This window comes from Podarcis vaucheri, assembly GCF_965113315.1.
Source record: "Podarcis vaucheri genome assembly, chromosome: 11".
Taxonomy (NCBI): Eukaryota; Metazoa; Chordata; class Lepidosauria; order Squamata; family Lacertidae; genus Podarcis; species Podarcis vaucheri.
The window spans coordinates 65,891,143-65,903,461 of record NC_138749.1 but is presented as its reverse complement, the minus strand read 5'-3'; the positions used below and the strand labels follow the sequence as shown (position 1 = coordinate 65,903,461).

The following is a 12,319-nucleotide window of genomic DNA, read 5'->3' as shown; positions in this document are numbered from 1 at the left end:
TCTTATAGTACTTGGAGGTGAGTCCATCTGGGCCTGGAGATTTGCCTAGTTGCATATTCTGAATGGCACCCTCGATTTCCTGTTGTGTTATTCTGTAATTCAAGATTGTTCTCTTCTCCTGAGATAGTTTTGGTAATCCATTAACTTTTAAAAATTGGTCTATCTCAGACACTTCCTGAGGCCCTTGCATATAAAGTTTTTTGAAGTATCTCTGGAAACACTTTCTAATTTCTTCTGGTTTCTGGATATTTCTCCCTTCAACCTCCAGATTGGTAACAAAGTTCAATTTTTGTCTCTTTTTCAACTGCCATGCTAGCAGTTTTCCACATTTGTTCTCAGATTCAAATGATCTTTGTTTCATTTGTTTAATTTTCCATTCCACTTCTTGGTTTATCAATTTCGCATACTGTGCTTGATGGAATTTAATTTCTCTTAGAACCTCTTTTGATTTTGGTTTTAATCTCAGTTTTTTCTCTCCGTCTCTTATCTTCTCTAATATCTTATCCTTTTTTCCATTCCAGAGTTTTTTCTTGATCGTATTCTGTTGTATCAGAAACCCTCTCATTACTGCTTTACTTGCGTCCCAGATTGTTCTCTTTTCCACCAAGGTGTTCAAATTAATTTCAAAATAGTCTTTTAAGGTTTTTTGGGCCTTCTTCACAATCTCCTGATCTCTTAGTAGGGTGTCATTCATTTTCCATCTGAAGGAACCGATTGGAGTAAGTCTCAATTCCACTTTCAAGGCGTTATGGTCGGAGCAAGTTTTTGGGCAGATTTCCACTTTTCTATGCTTCTTCCAACTCTAGAATACTTCTAGAGTTAGAAACTATTTGGAATGATCAGGAATTTTGACTACCAATCAGAATAGGCAAAGGCTCCAGACAGTGTCCAGATAGATCTTTTAAAAGACTCTTGCAGGCCACCATTTGCAACTGGAATCTCATTCCCCTTGCTTCCATAGGACCTGTTCATTTTATTTTATCGCTATGGCTAGTGGCTAATGCAAATAAAGTTTCTAGGTATAGGTCCTGCTCATCTGCAGGGAGACCCAGGTACATGTCATAGCTCCATGGGAACCACATGGCCATCATTTCATCTTGTGCAAGGGCCCTTCCCATGTAATCACCATCCCAAAGGGCATCAGGAGGGAAGGGAAAAGGTGACGTTCGCTGTTCTCTTCCCCTTGCTGCCCCTTGAAGTGGTACAGGGGGTTGCAAGGGGAATGGGAGGTCAGCGGAAAATGCTGCCTCACTCCAGCTGGATCCCAGCTGGATCCCAGTTTCTTCCACGAGCAGAAGGAACACCCCTGTTCATGGGGGGTTAGTTAGGATCCAAGCCATTATCTGAAATTAACAAATGTGCAGGTATTCAAATCAAAGATGAAGTCTTCAAGCAGAAATAATTCACCATCCTCACCTCTTCACACACGTGCACACGCACACACCTTTCTGCTGGGGAGAGCAGCCCAAGGTCACCCAGTGAGCTCTGTGAACAAGCTGGGAAGCTGAGGGCCTAAAAACAGGAGGCCCTAAGGTCTTGGGGCCACATTCCCTTATACTGAGCCTCTCAGGGGCTACATGCCGGAAGTGGCTGGAGCCAGAGGCAAGTTGGTAAAGCAAAAAGTGGCACGTTTACTTTGTACCTTGCAAAAATTTGTAATTAACACAGAAATCAGAGCTTGCCAGTTAAAGTCCAGAGATGACGAGAATCTTCTTTATATTTATTCCTAGAATAAGCAAGAGTGTTAAAAGCAGTTTTTGTTATAGTCCGCATGACATTCTTTCTGAAGAAGTCCCATCAAAGTAAGTGGCTCTGCTCCAGAGAAAGTAGGCTACTGATTGCAGCTGTAGGTTTCCTGGCTAAATTTTCAAACAGCCTTTGTAGTCTAACGGAATGACAGACATAAATGTTTTCAAGGCCTTGGGCATGTGCCTCAGCATCTTAAAATAAGGCTGTTGTTTTCTAAGGACGAATGTAACAAGAGACATGCGTTGATTAGAAAACAGTGTAGAGAACTGGAGAGAAAGTAGGAGTTGACCTGTAAAGTTGTATGTTTTGCTTGTGTAGCGTTATATTTACACCTTGTAAAAATGCACAGCAGGAAAGTGGTCCATTGATTTATACCAAGCAGGGGTCAAACTGGGTAAAACAAGGACATCAGCTATTAAACCTAAGCCAGAAAGAACAATTTGTATTCAGTCTTGAACCTCCAGTGACATTTATCTTTAATTGTTTTGCCTCAGCTCTGTGACAGCAAGTACAAAGTCCAATTATGATAAGAAGCACAACCCTATTGAGTAGAGCTTATTATGCCTACTACAGTCTGATCACTATTAGTAATTACTAAACAACACACACCCTTGTGAAAGCTGTTTTTGTGCAAGCTTCATGAGCTGTCTCAAGGAGTGGATAAGGTATTTAAATCCAAACACATACTTACGTTAGTAAGAACCTGCTGTTTCATTGCTTTTAATTATAGTAATAAATTTTATTTATACCCCGCCCTCCCCGGCCACCAGTAAAATTACAGTAAAAACATAATGGGGGGGGGACCCAATTTAAAATACAGGTTAAAATGCAATTTAAAATGCAGCCTCATTTTAAAAATAGCCCATAGATCAAAACCATAAGGGGAGGGAAACATAAGTGTCAGACTGAGTCCAAACCAAAGGCCAGGTGGAACAGCTGTCTCTTGCAGGCCCTGCGGAAAGATGTCAAGTCCCACAGAGCCCTAGTCTCTTGTGACAGAGCATTCCACCAAGTCGGGGCCACTACTGAAAAGGTCCTGGCCCTAGTTGAGACCAATCTAACCACCTTGCGACTTGGGACCTCCAAAATGTTGTCATTTGTGGACCTTAAGGTCCTCTGTGGGGCATACCAGGAGAGGCAGTCCCGTAGGTATGAGGGTCCTAGGCCGCATAGGGCTTTAAAGGTCAAAACCAGCACCTTAAACCTGACCCTGTACTCCACCGGGAGCTAGTGCAGTTGGTAAAGCACTGGATGAATGTGATCCCGCGGCAAGGACCCCAAAGGAGCCTCACTGTGGCATTCTGGAATTTCTGCGTCAGCTTCAAGGCCAGCCCTGCATAGAGCAAGTTACAATAATTAAGCCTGGAGGTGACCGTCACATGGATCACTGTGGCCAGATCAGGGCGAGAAAGGTAAGGTACCAACTGCTTAATATGGCAGAGATGGAAATTTGGATATTATTATTCCAGAAAACAAGAGCAGGAATTGGCAAGTGTGACATAAGAATGCTCTGTTTATAGTTGGTGCTACAATAAAGTCATATTTGCTACTCCTATTTCTTAATATACCACTCCAAAGCAAGAAATCACCAAAAGCATGGTCCATAGGTAAGTTTTATTGAGTGAATGTAGAATTTCCTGGTTGATTTTCCTCAAGAATGGACACACGAGTACCATAAGAAAATATAAAACTTTTCATTTGCATATACAATTCAATGTATCATATGCTTTCATTATATATCTTTAGGTGCCTTGGGCTGATTAACATTCCATGTCCTTTTAAATATGTTTGTGATAGGAGGGTTATTGGTTTGGTAGACAATGTAGTGTGCGCATGCTCAGCGGATGACCTCCAAACCATCCTAAATATATTCACAGAAGCTTACGAAAAGCTTGGCTTGTTGCTCAACATCCAAAAAACCAAAGTGCTGCAGCAAACAAGTCCAAATTAACACCTCTGCAGTGCCACAAATCCAACTCAATGGTGTAACGCTGGAAAATGTTGATCACTTCTACCTAGGCAGTTATCTTTCTACAAGGGTCAACATTGATGCCAAAATCCAGTATCACCTGAGCTCTGTGAGTGCGGCTTTCTCCCGATTGAAGCACAGAGTGTTTGAGGACATTGGTAGGGAAACCAAAATGCTTGTTTACAAAACTATTGTACTACCAACCTTACTGTATGCTTGTGAAACATGAACCACTTACAAACGCCATCTCCAACTTCTTGAAAGATTCCATCAACGGTGTCTCTGAAAAACCTTACACATCACTTGGGAAGACAGGTGAACTATTATCAGTGTACTGGATGAAGCAAAGATCCCCAGTGTTGAAGCAATGATTCTTCAACATCAACTTCGTTGGACTGGTCATGTTGTGCGGATGTCTGATGATTGTCTTCCTAAGTAACTACTCTATTCCGAACTTAAAAATGGAAAGTGTAATGCTGGTGGTCAACGAAAGAGGTTTAAAGACTGTCTCAAGGCAAATCTAAAAAAATGTAGTATAAACACCGACAACTGGGAAACACTGGCCTGCGAGTGCTCCAGTTGGAGAACAGCTTTACCAAAGGTGTCATGGACTATGAAGACAGTCAAACAGAACACAAGGGAGAAACATGCTAAGAGGAAGGCATGCTTGGCAAATCCACCATGATCAACTCCCACCTGGGAACCAATGTCCCCACTGTGGAAGGACGTGTGGATCCAGAATTGGCCTCCACGGTCACTTACAGACTCATTGTTAAAACCATGTTTATGGAAGACAATCTTACATGGCTACTATTAATAAAAAACAATGTGCTAAATAATTAATAATAATAATAATAATCAGGTGCTTTTGTTCCTTCCTAACTTATAAAACTAGTTAAAGGTAAATGACAGGGAACAAAGCATTCTCAGTCCAAAAGCTCCCAGGTTTAGGGCCTATCCAATGCCCATGTTTCCATTAGTGGCAACTTTAAAGGGGCTTGGTGTTGGTGGGGCAGGTGGAGCCCAACAATGGGCAAAGCAGGCAACCAACACAAGGGAGGCTCCTTTGGCTGGAGAAGCTGGACACAATGCCTGGAGCTCCTACCTGGTTTCTCTCGTCCATCTTTCCATTCATCTCCTGTTACCTTTTGCTTGAGTGCCTGGAGATTGCTGGCTGTAATGCAGGTGCTTACTCTACCAACTATTGGAGAAGCCACTCTGTCCACCCCCAGCAAATATCCTACCTGTACAAAGGGGCTGCTCTTTCGTGGTGGGTAGGACCATGTTGCCCATTTTTTAGGTCTCTGTCCCTCCATTTTTCCATTTCAGATCTGATACTCCTTGTGTTGCTGGTTTCACCTCAAAACTTAACCTTTGCGATATCCAATGGAGAACTCGGAGAAGGAAGGGAATGTGGCCCAGACCTAGGTGGCTTTCTGTGCAAGGGGAGGGATGTGATTGTATGTGTTGAAGTAAACGGCAGAAAGGAATCCATCTCTAGCATGCACTTTCTTCTGCTGCCTCTCCCAGGTTCTTGGCTGCCTCCATCCCCATCCTGGTATCTCTTTTGACACTCCACAAATATAGCATCCTCAAGGGCAAAGGTCCATCCCAAAATACCTCAACAGCTACAGTCCAAAGATCGCAACCAGTGTCTCTCCTGCCCCAAACTGCAGAAGGGGCAGACTTCTGCTCCCTAGGACAAAATGCGAGGATCTGTCACTGTCTTGAACTGAAGTCACGTCTCTTGCTTGCCTGGATGAAGCAAGCTGTTTGTGGGGCTGGAAGGCTTGTTTGTGCACGAGCAAACAAGAAATTAGCAAATTTTAATGTAACTCTTTCCAAAGAGTTTTAAACAGTAACTCCACTGATGGGTCATTTGACTATCCACTGGCCCTCCCTCCATACCAAGGCATAGCTTGTATTTGCAGTTGCCGCCACCACAGGCCTCCCTAAAGGGGAGGCGGCATGTGGCCTTAGTAGTTTAGGAGCAGATCATGGACTGCCATGTGTGTTTTTACCCATTAACTCTTTATCACTTAGTCAACTTAGCCAAAGCTTCTTGGGGAAGGGGGAAGAGTATATTTTCTATGGTTTGTTGCACTATGCCAGAAAATTGTGCAGCTGAACTATAGGCTGGAAAACAGCTGGCATACTGCTCTGTGAAAATACAGTTCCATTCCTCACAACATCATGGGAAAGCGAAAACCACCACAGGTAAGGAAAGTATAGAATCATAGAGTTGGAAGAGACCACAAGGGCCATCGAGTCCAACCCCCTGCCAAGCAGGAAACACCATCAGAGCACTCCTGACATATGGTTGTCAAGCCTCTGCTTAAAGACCTCCAAAGTAGGAGACTCCACCACACTCCTTGGCAGCAAATTCCACTGTCGAACAGCTCTTACTGTCAGGAAGTTCTTCCTAATGTTTAGGTGGAATCTTCTTTCTTGTAGTTTGGATCCATTGTTCCGTGTCCGCTTCTCTGGAGCAGCAGAAAACAACCTTTCTCCCTCCTCTATGTGACATCCTTTTATATATTTAAACATGGCTATCATATCACCCCTTAACCTCCTCTTCTCCAGGCTAAACATGCCCAGCTCCCTTAGCCGTTCCTCATAAGGCATCGTTTCCAGGCCTTTGAAAATTTTGGTTGCCCTCCTCTGGACACGTTCCAGTTTTTTCAGTGTCCTTCTTGAATTGTGGTGCCCAGAACTGGACACAGTACTCCAGGTGAGGTCTGACCAGAGCAGAATACAGTGGCACTATTGCTTCCCTTGATCTAGATGCTATACTCCTATTGATGCAGCCCAGAATTGCATTGGCTTTTTTAGCTGCCGCGTCACACTGTTGGCTCATGTCAAGTTTGTGGTCAACCAAGACTCCTAGATCCTTTTCACATGTACTGCTCTCAAGCCAGGTGTCCCCCATCTTGTATTTGTGCCTCTCATTTTTTTTGCCCAAGTGCAATACTTTACATTTCTCCCTGTTAAAATTCATCTTGTTTGTTTTGGCCCAGTTCTCTAATATGTCAAGGTCGTTTTGAAGTGTGATCCTGTCCTCTGGGGTGTTAGTATGCAAGAGTAAAGATGAAAGCAAAGGAGTACTCTTCTGCCATGAGGCCTAAAGGGGGACAAAATTAACCCAGAGCAGGATTTGGAAATTATCCACCAGTGAGCAGCAAACAGTGCCCTGCCAGGCCTGGTTTTCCTTAGTCCTCATACCTTTTCCCTACAGTCAGGGCCAAACAAGACATTATGTAAACCACCAAACTGCATCTTTTGAGTGAAAGTTTTGGTTTGGTTTGCTTGACACAAATTGCCAAGTGTGGCATGAGGAGCAGTTTGGATCAGGATTCCAGTAAGGACCCTCTTCCTGCAATTTAGATGCGGTGTGTGGGTGTGTGGGTGTGTTCTGAAGCTCCCACTGAAGCAAATGGGTATTATTTTTCCAATGCAAACTGCAGGTTCAAGGTCTCTAACCTGGATTGAGCCCACAGCAAGGGTGAAGAGTTAAAACCCACCTACTCAATGCTGGTGTCCTGATCCAGATGTGCCCTCCAATCCCAGTGCTGACAGTGTGTACAAACTGCACTTACCGAAGAGATAAGTTATTTGGCCCTTAGTTGGGCAGCCCTTTGCATTTGTCCAGCTCTAGTCGCTTTAATACCACTCCTATATGATGCTTCATCTTCTTGTTCCTCAGCCCCATCTTTGTGAGCCATCAAAACTGATGGTATTTTATTGCTCCTTGCAATGCTGCGGAAAATATATCTCCCCTTCTTTTTGGTGTGTAAAAGATCCACAAGCAATTGATAATTGGAATTGTCCTTCAAGATCCATGTGGATTTTGCATTTCACTGTAATGTTTCTCACACATATGCACACATTAGAAGGGGCCATAAACTCCCCTCTAGAACTAGAGAAGTGAAACTATGGAAATGGAGAGTTACATAAAAAGACTTAACTAACTGAGGTTCTGCCCTCCCCCCCCCCCAAATCCTGGCTATGCCCACAAACCCAAGTGCTGCAGATAAAAATATTTCACACAGAAGAACAGCCCATTTAACAAACAAACAAACTTCAGGTCTGTTTTTGTGCAATTCCCTTTAAAAGGTCTACTTCTTTCAAAAATGTCAAGCTCCCCGCCCCAATACCACTCCCTGTGGTGCACTAAGCTTACACTTCCCAGCAGGACCCTGCACATGGAGCAAAAACCTATTCCTGCCACAGATCCATATTGGGATCCGCCAGAGCAGCAATGCTTCCTGCTTTCCAGCCCAGAGCTCAATACGTATAAATATGTATAATTGTTATACACCTCCATAACTTCAGTGAGCCCAGACGTCTGTCTTCTGAAAGTCGGAGCAGGGCTTCTTGAGATGGCGTGTCCATCTTCCACGATTGCTGTAGCAGCATTTTAAGGAGTTCAGTTCATCCAGTTGGGATAATGGCTGGGAAAAGATACAAGGAGAAACGCTGGGCTAGAAGTTCACACACTGTTTATGGCTGTTGATGCAAAAAGCACACACAGGGGCGTAGGAAGGCAGGTGGGGGGGTGCGTCCCACCCCGGTGTCATCCCTGAGGGGGGGGACAAAACGGCACACCGTGGGGGCCTGGCATCCGCTCTGGGGGCTGGAGCAGCCCCATGGTCCATGATTGCAGAAGACTGTGCCCCCCCCCACCTCCCTGCCTGAACCCCAGGGAGGGAAGGGGCAGCGCTCAGGGGCAGCGCTCTAGGTAGAACTTGGATAAACGCTCTGCAACCTCACCTGCCCGCTCTGCCCTAAGGCAGCTTCCGACGTTCCTCTGTGGAGCCTGAGCGCCCAATGGCTCCGTCTGTCGGTCTGGACAGCCCTGCGGCGCAGTGGGTAGAGCGCCCGAGAGAGCAGGGTTCGAATCCCCGCTCGGCCGGACCGGGCAGTCCTGGGCCAAGTCGCTCCTCCGGCCTCACCTGCCGCCGCCTCGGGCCTCCTCCAGGCGCCCCAGGACGGAAGTCCGCGGAAGTCCCTGGGCGAGCGAGCGCCGAGTCCTCGCGCGGGGCTTCAGGGATGTGCGGCCTGGAAGGAAGGCGAAACCTCCGCTAAGGGAGCCAGCCAGAAGCGGAGCCCGCCGGCCTCTGGCGGCGCGACCAGGGGGGCTGCCGAGAGAGAGAGAGAGAGAGGAGGGGCGGGCGCCTGAAGGAGGGAAGGGGCCGAGGGGAGGCGGAGGAAGGCGGGCGGGCGGAGGGGCCCGAGCCGCGGCGCCCCTTCGCGGGAAGAGAGCGGGGCCCGGCGGAGGAAGGAAGGAGGGCGGGCGGGCGCCGAGGAGCCCCGCTCGGGACTTGGCCGCCGGAGGAGGCGGACGCGCCTGCCCGGCCGCTGCCGCCGCCCCTTTTCGAAGAGAACGGGCGAGCGAGCGAGAGGAGCCGCGTTGCCGGGGACCAAGCGGCGCAGAGGCGCGACGGACGAGGCAGCCGGGCAGACGCGCCGAGAGAAGGAAGGAAGGAGGGAGGCCCCGGGCCGCCGCCGCCGCCGCCGCAAGTCCGTCCTGCCTCCGCTGCTGCTGCTTCTCGGCCGGCCGAACTGCGTCGCCTGCGGCAAGGAGCGCGAAGCGGCGGAAGGTGGGTGCGCGGGCGGAGAGACCCCCGGGCGGGTCCCGGGCTTCCCTCCTCCTCCCTCGGGGGGGGGGTCCTCCCCACAGAAGGGGAGCCTGGGGCGGACCCGAGAGGGCTTGGCGCCCCGAGGAGCCTCCTGGGCGAGGGGGGAGTGGCGCTGCCTTGCGGCAGATGGCAGCGGGGGCCTCGTCCTCGGCTTCGCCTTCCTGCTTTTGAATCCGGATTGAACAGGTGGCGCGAGGCGACGCGGCTTCGGCTTCTCTCGGGCTCTTCGTTGGACGGGGAGAGCGAAGCCTTGCCGCCCCTCCGGCCTCCATGGGGGGGGGCATGGCTGGAGGGGGTGCCTGGACCTCTGGGAGATTCTTCTCCGTTTCAGAATAAGGATGTGAAGCTTGTCCCCCCCCCCTTCCTGCCCCCATGGGACGGTCCTGCGGGGCCCAGGCTGATTCCCAGGGGAGGGAAGTTGTGGCGACGGGGGGGGGGGGTGTCATGTCAGACACGGAAACCGGTGCCCTGACCACACTTTCCCTCGCCACACGTTGTGCTCCAGCAGACCCCCCCCCCTTCCTGCGGAGTCTGCAGGTGCCCCTACAGGCCGGGAGCACAGCAGGTGGTTTGGGTTCCCTGCCAGCATCAAGGCATTTAATAAGTACCCCCCCCCCCCTGCTGTGGAGAAGAGCTACAAGCTAGGCCAGGCCACGGTTTTGGTTCTCCAGGGATGCTTCAGCCTGCAAAAAGGACAAAATCCACACACCCCCAGCAGAAGACTGGCTGTTCAGTGTATTTGCTCCCACTTCCCAGTAAAATTATGTATTACTTACATGTTACCTTTTTGAATCCCCTATGCTCTGCTCATCAGGGTAACTTGTAAACAAGTTCCACTGCTTTCAAAGGAATGTTTAGGATGGGGAACTTAGGGTGTCAGAGGATTTGAATTAATGTGCAAATGTTCTATTGTAGGTTAAAGATCACCTTCCTCTTCATTGTCCTTGTTTGCACATGAAATGAAGAGCAAAGCCCAGCCTTTACAGTATTTCTTAAGATACTATTTTGCAGTGCTGAACTGAATATGTTCCTCTAAATATTAAAGATAAGGTGGGGAGGGGGGAATCTGTGATTTTTCAGATAAAATAGGTACCACATTCTATCACCAACAAATTTATGATGTTCCTATGTGGTCTTTTATAGATTGGGGGCAGGGATACCATTAGTTTCAGACTATGCTTTTGTATATGAAGCAGTTATATAGATATGTTTTTAAAATGCTTAATTTGCTGCATAGTGACCTTCAAAGAAGGTTTCTGGTCGATATATGAAGTTTGGCTTGCATTATTGCTATTTGCTTAAAATAGCATTGCTTCCTGGAACCAAAAGGTGTTGCAGTGCTTCAGTGCAGGGCATGGTTTTCTATTTCAGTATATGCAAAATACACTTTTGTGTATTTTGCTTATCTTTGTTTATTCTCTCACCCTCCCAAAAGTACCATTGCATTAGGTCACCTGAAGAAAATGTCACTATCAGCTAACTCATATTACCTATTTAAAAAACGGGTGCGGGCCCTGTTCAAGAGAACTTAATACAAATCTCCAAATATTCACAAGATATATGAGAGAACTTTTACGCATAAAAAGTTTAAGGGTTTTACTAGTAATCCTCAAACATGTGAAGTGATTCATTCAAAATGTATATACAAGTAGTAGCTAGGTAACATGTAGTCACCCATGACTTCTACCAGTTTGACCCTCTGCTTCTTTCCTTTCATGTAGCCCTAATACTTGCAGGCCTGGGTTGGAGTGGGAGACTTTACCAGGCACCATAAGCACCTGCCTGCACCCACTCACTTGACAACAGTCATTTATGTTTGTCTGATAGACAGAAAGTCTTCCCCTCTCCCTTTCCAAGGGTTCGTTGTATGGCCTTAGTAACTGTCTCTCAATCTTGGTTTCCCATTCAGTAATAGGACTGCCAACTGTTCAGGAGGAAGAAGAAAAAGTATGCCTGACTTGCTTTTGTGCCTGTAACATTGCAGCATGATCAGCAGAAATGAGCAGCTGAAGCTTTTCATAATGGAGAGAATTATCACTTACCAAGGGCTGCAGATCAAGCTATATAGGCAAAGAAATAACAATAAAACCCGTATCTGTAAAATAGGAATAGTAGCAACTTGACAGGGATGTTATATATGTATGCAGTCATTTTAGCTTTTGTTGCCTATGCTCTGGTAACTTCTAGGTTAGATTACTTCAATGTGGCATATGTGGAGCTACCTTTGAAGATGGTTTGGAAACTGCAGCTGGTACAGAAATTGTCTGCCAGATTGTTGACCAGAAACAAGGCAGTCTAAACATTAATACTAATTCTGGCGTGAGTGCACCGGCTTCCAGTGAATTTCAATGCTCAATTCAAGGTGTTGGTTTTGACCTTTAAAGCCTTATGCTGCTCAAGATCCCAATACCTCCAGGACCACCACTCTCCACATGAACCATGTGGTCATCCTCCTCCTTCAGGCAGTTGCTTAGGGCGTTGACCTGAGTAAACACCACCTTAGTGGTGGCTCTTCACTTATGGAGCACTCTTCCCAGTGAGGCATACCTGGCAACCTCATTATCTACCTTTAGGGGCCAGGCAAAAACACTTCTTTTTCACCAACCTTTAATCTTCTGTGGCCTGCTTCAGTGGATGGGATGTCTTGAGTCCTGCCTAATTGTAAATCTGAATTTGTTTTTATATTTTACTCTGTCTTAGTTTTACTTTGGTTTTAATATTTGTTCTTTCTCTGTAAGTCACTTTTGGTTACAGTGGTACCTCGGGTTACAGACGGTTCAGGTTACAGACTCTGCTAACCCAGAAATAGTACCTTGGGTTAAGAACTTTGTTTCAGGATGAGAACAGAAATCACGCGGCAGTGCGGCGGCAGTGGGAGGCCCCATTAGCTAAAGGTTAAGAACAGTTTCAGGTTAAGAACGGACCTCCAGAATGAAATGAGTTCTTAACCTGAGGTACCACT

The 12,319-nt window shown here is 47.0% G+C and overlaps 1 protein-coding gene and 1 long non-coding RNA gene across 7 annotated transcripts in view; one reads left to right on the top strand and one right to left on the bottom strand.

Annotated features, from left to right (window-relative positions):
• Positions 1 to 789: 789 nt before the first annotated feature.
• Positions 790 to 8,664, bottom strand: LOC309542757. 2 transcript variants are annotated; one of them, XR_014224397.1, is made up of 3 exons: positions 8,489 to 8,664; positions 8,037 to 8,169; positions 790 to 1,343 (listed from the first exon to the last, which is right to left on the bottom strand). It is a non-coding gene; the product is annotated as an uncharacterized lncRNA (long non-coding RNA). The 2 variants fall into 2 exon arrangements; XR_014224398.1 differs by lacking the exon at positions 790 to 1,343 and having other exon boundaries at positions 7,806 to 8,169.
• A 564-nt stretch (positions 8,665 to 9,228) lies between these two features.
• The window catches only part of PIP5K1B (phosphatidylinositol-4-phosphate 5-kinase type 1 beta), a gene marked incomplete at its 3' end in the record, with an annotated part of 129,778 nt that continues 126,687 nt past the window's right edge, over positions 9,229 to 12,319 (top strand). For all 5 annotated transcript variants that reach the window (XM_082241592.1, XM_082241593.1, XM_082241591.1 and 2 more), the window contains exon 1: positions 9,229 to 9,318. The remainder of the gene's footprint in view (positions 9,319 to 12,319) is intronic.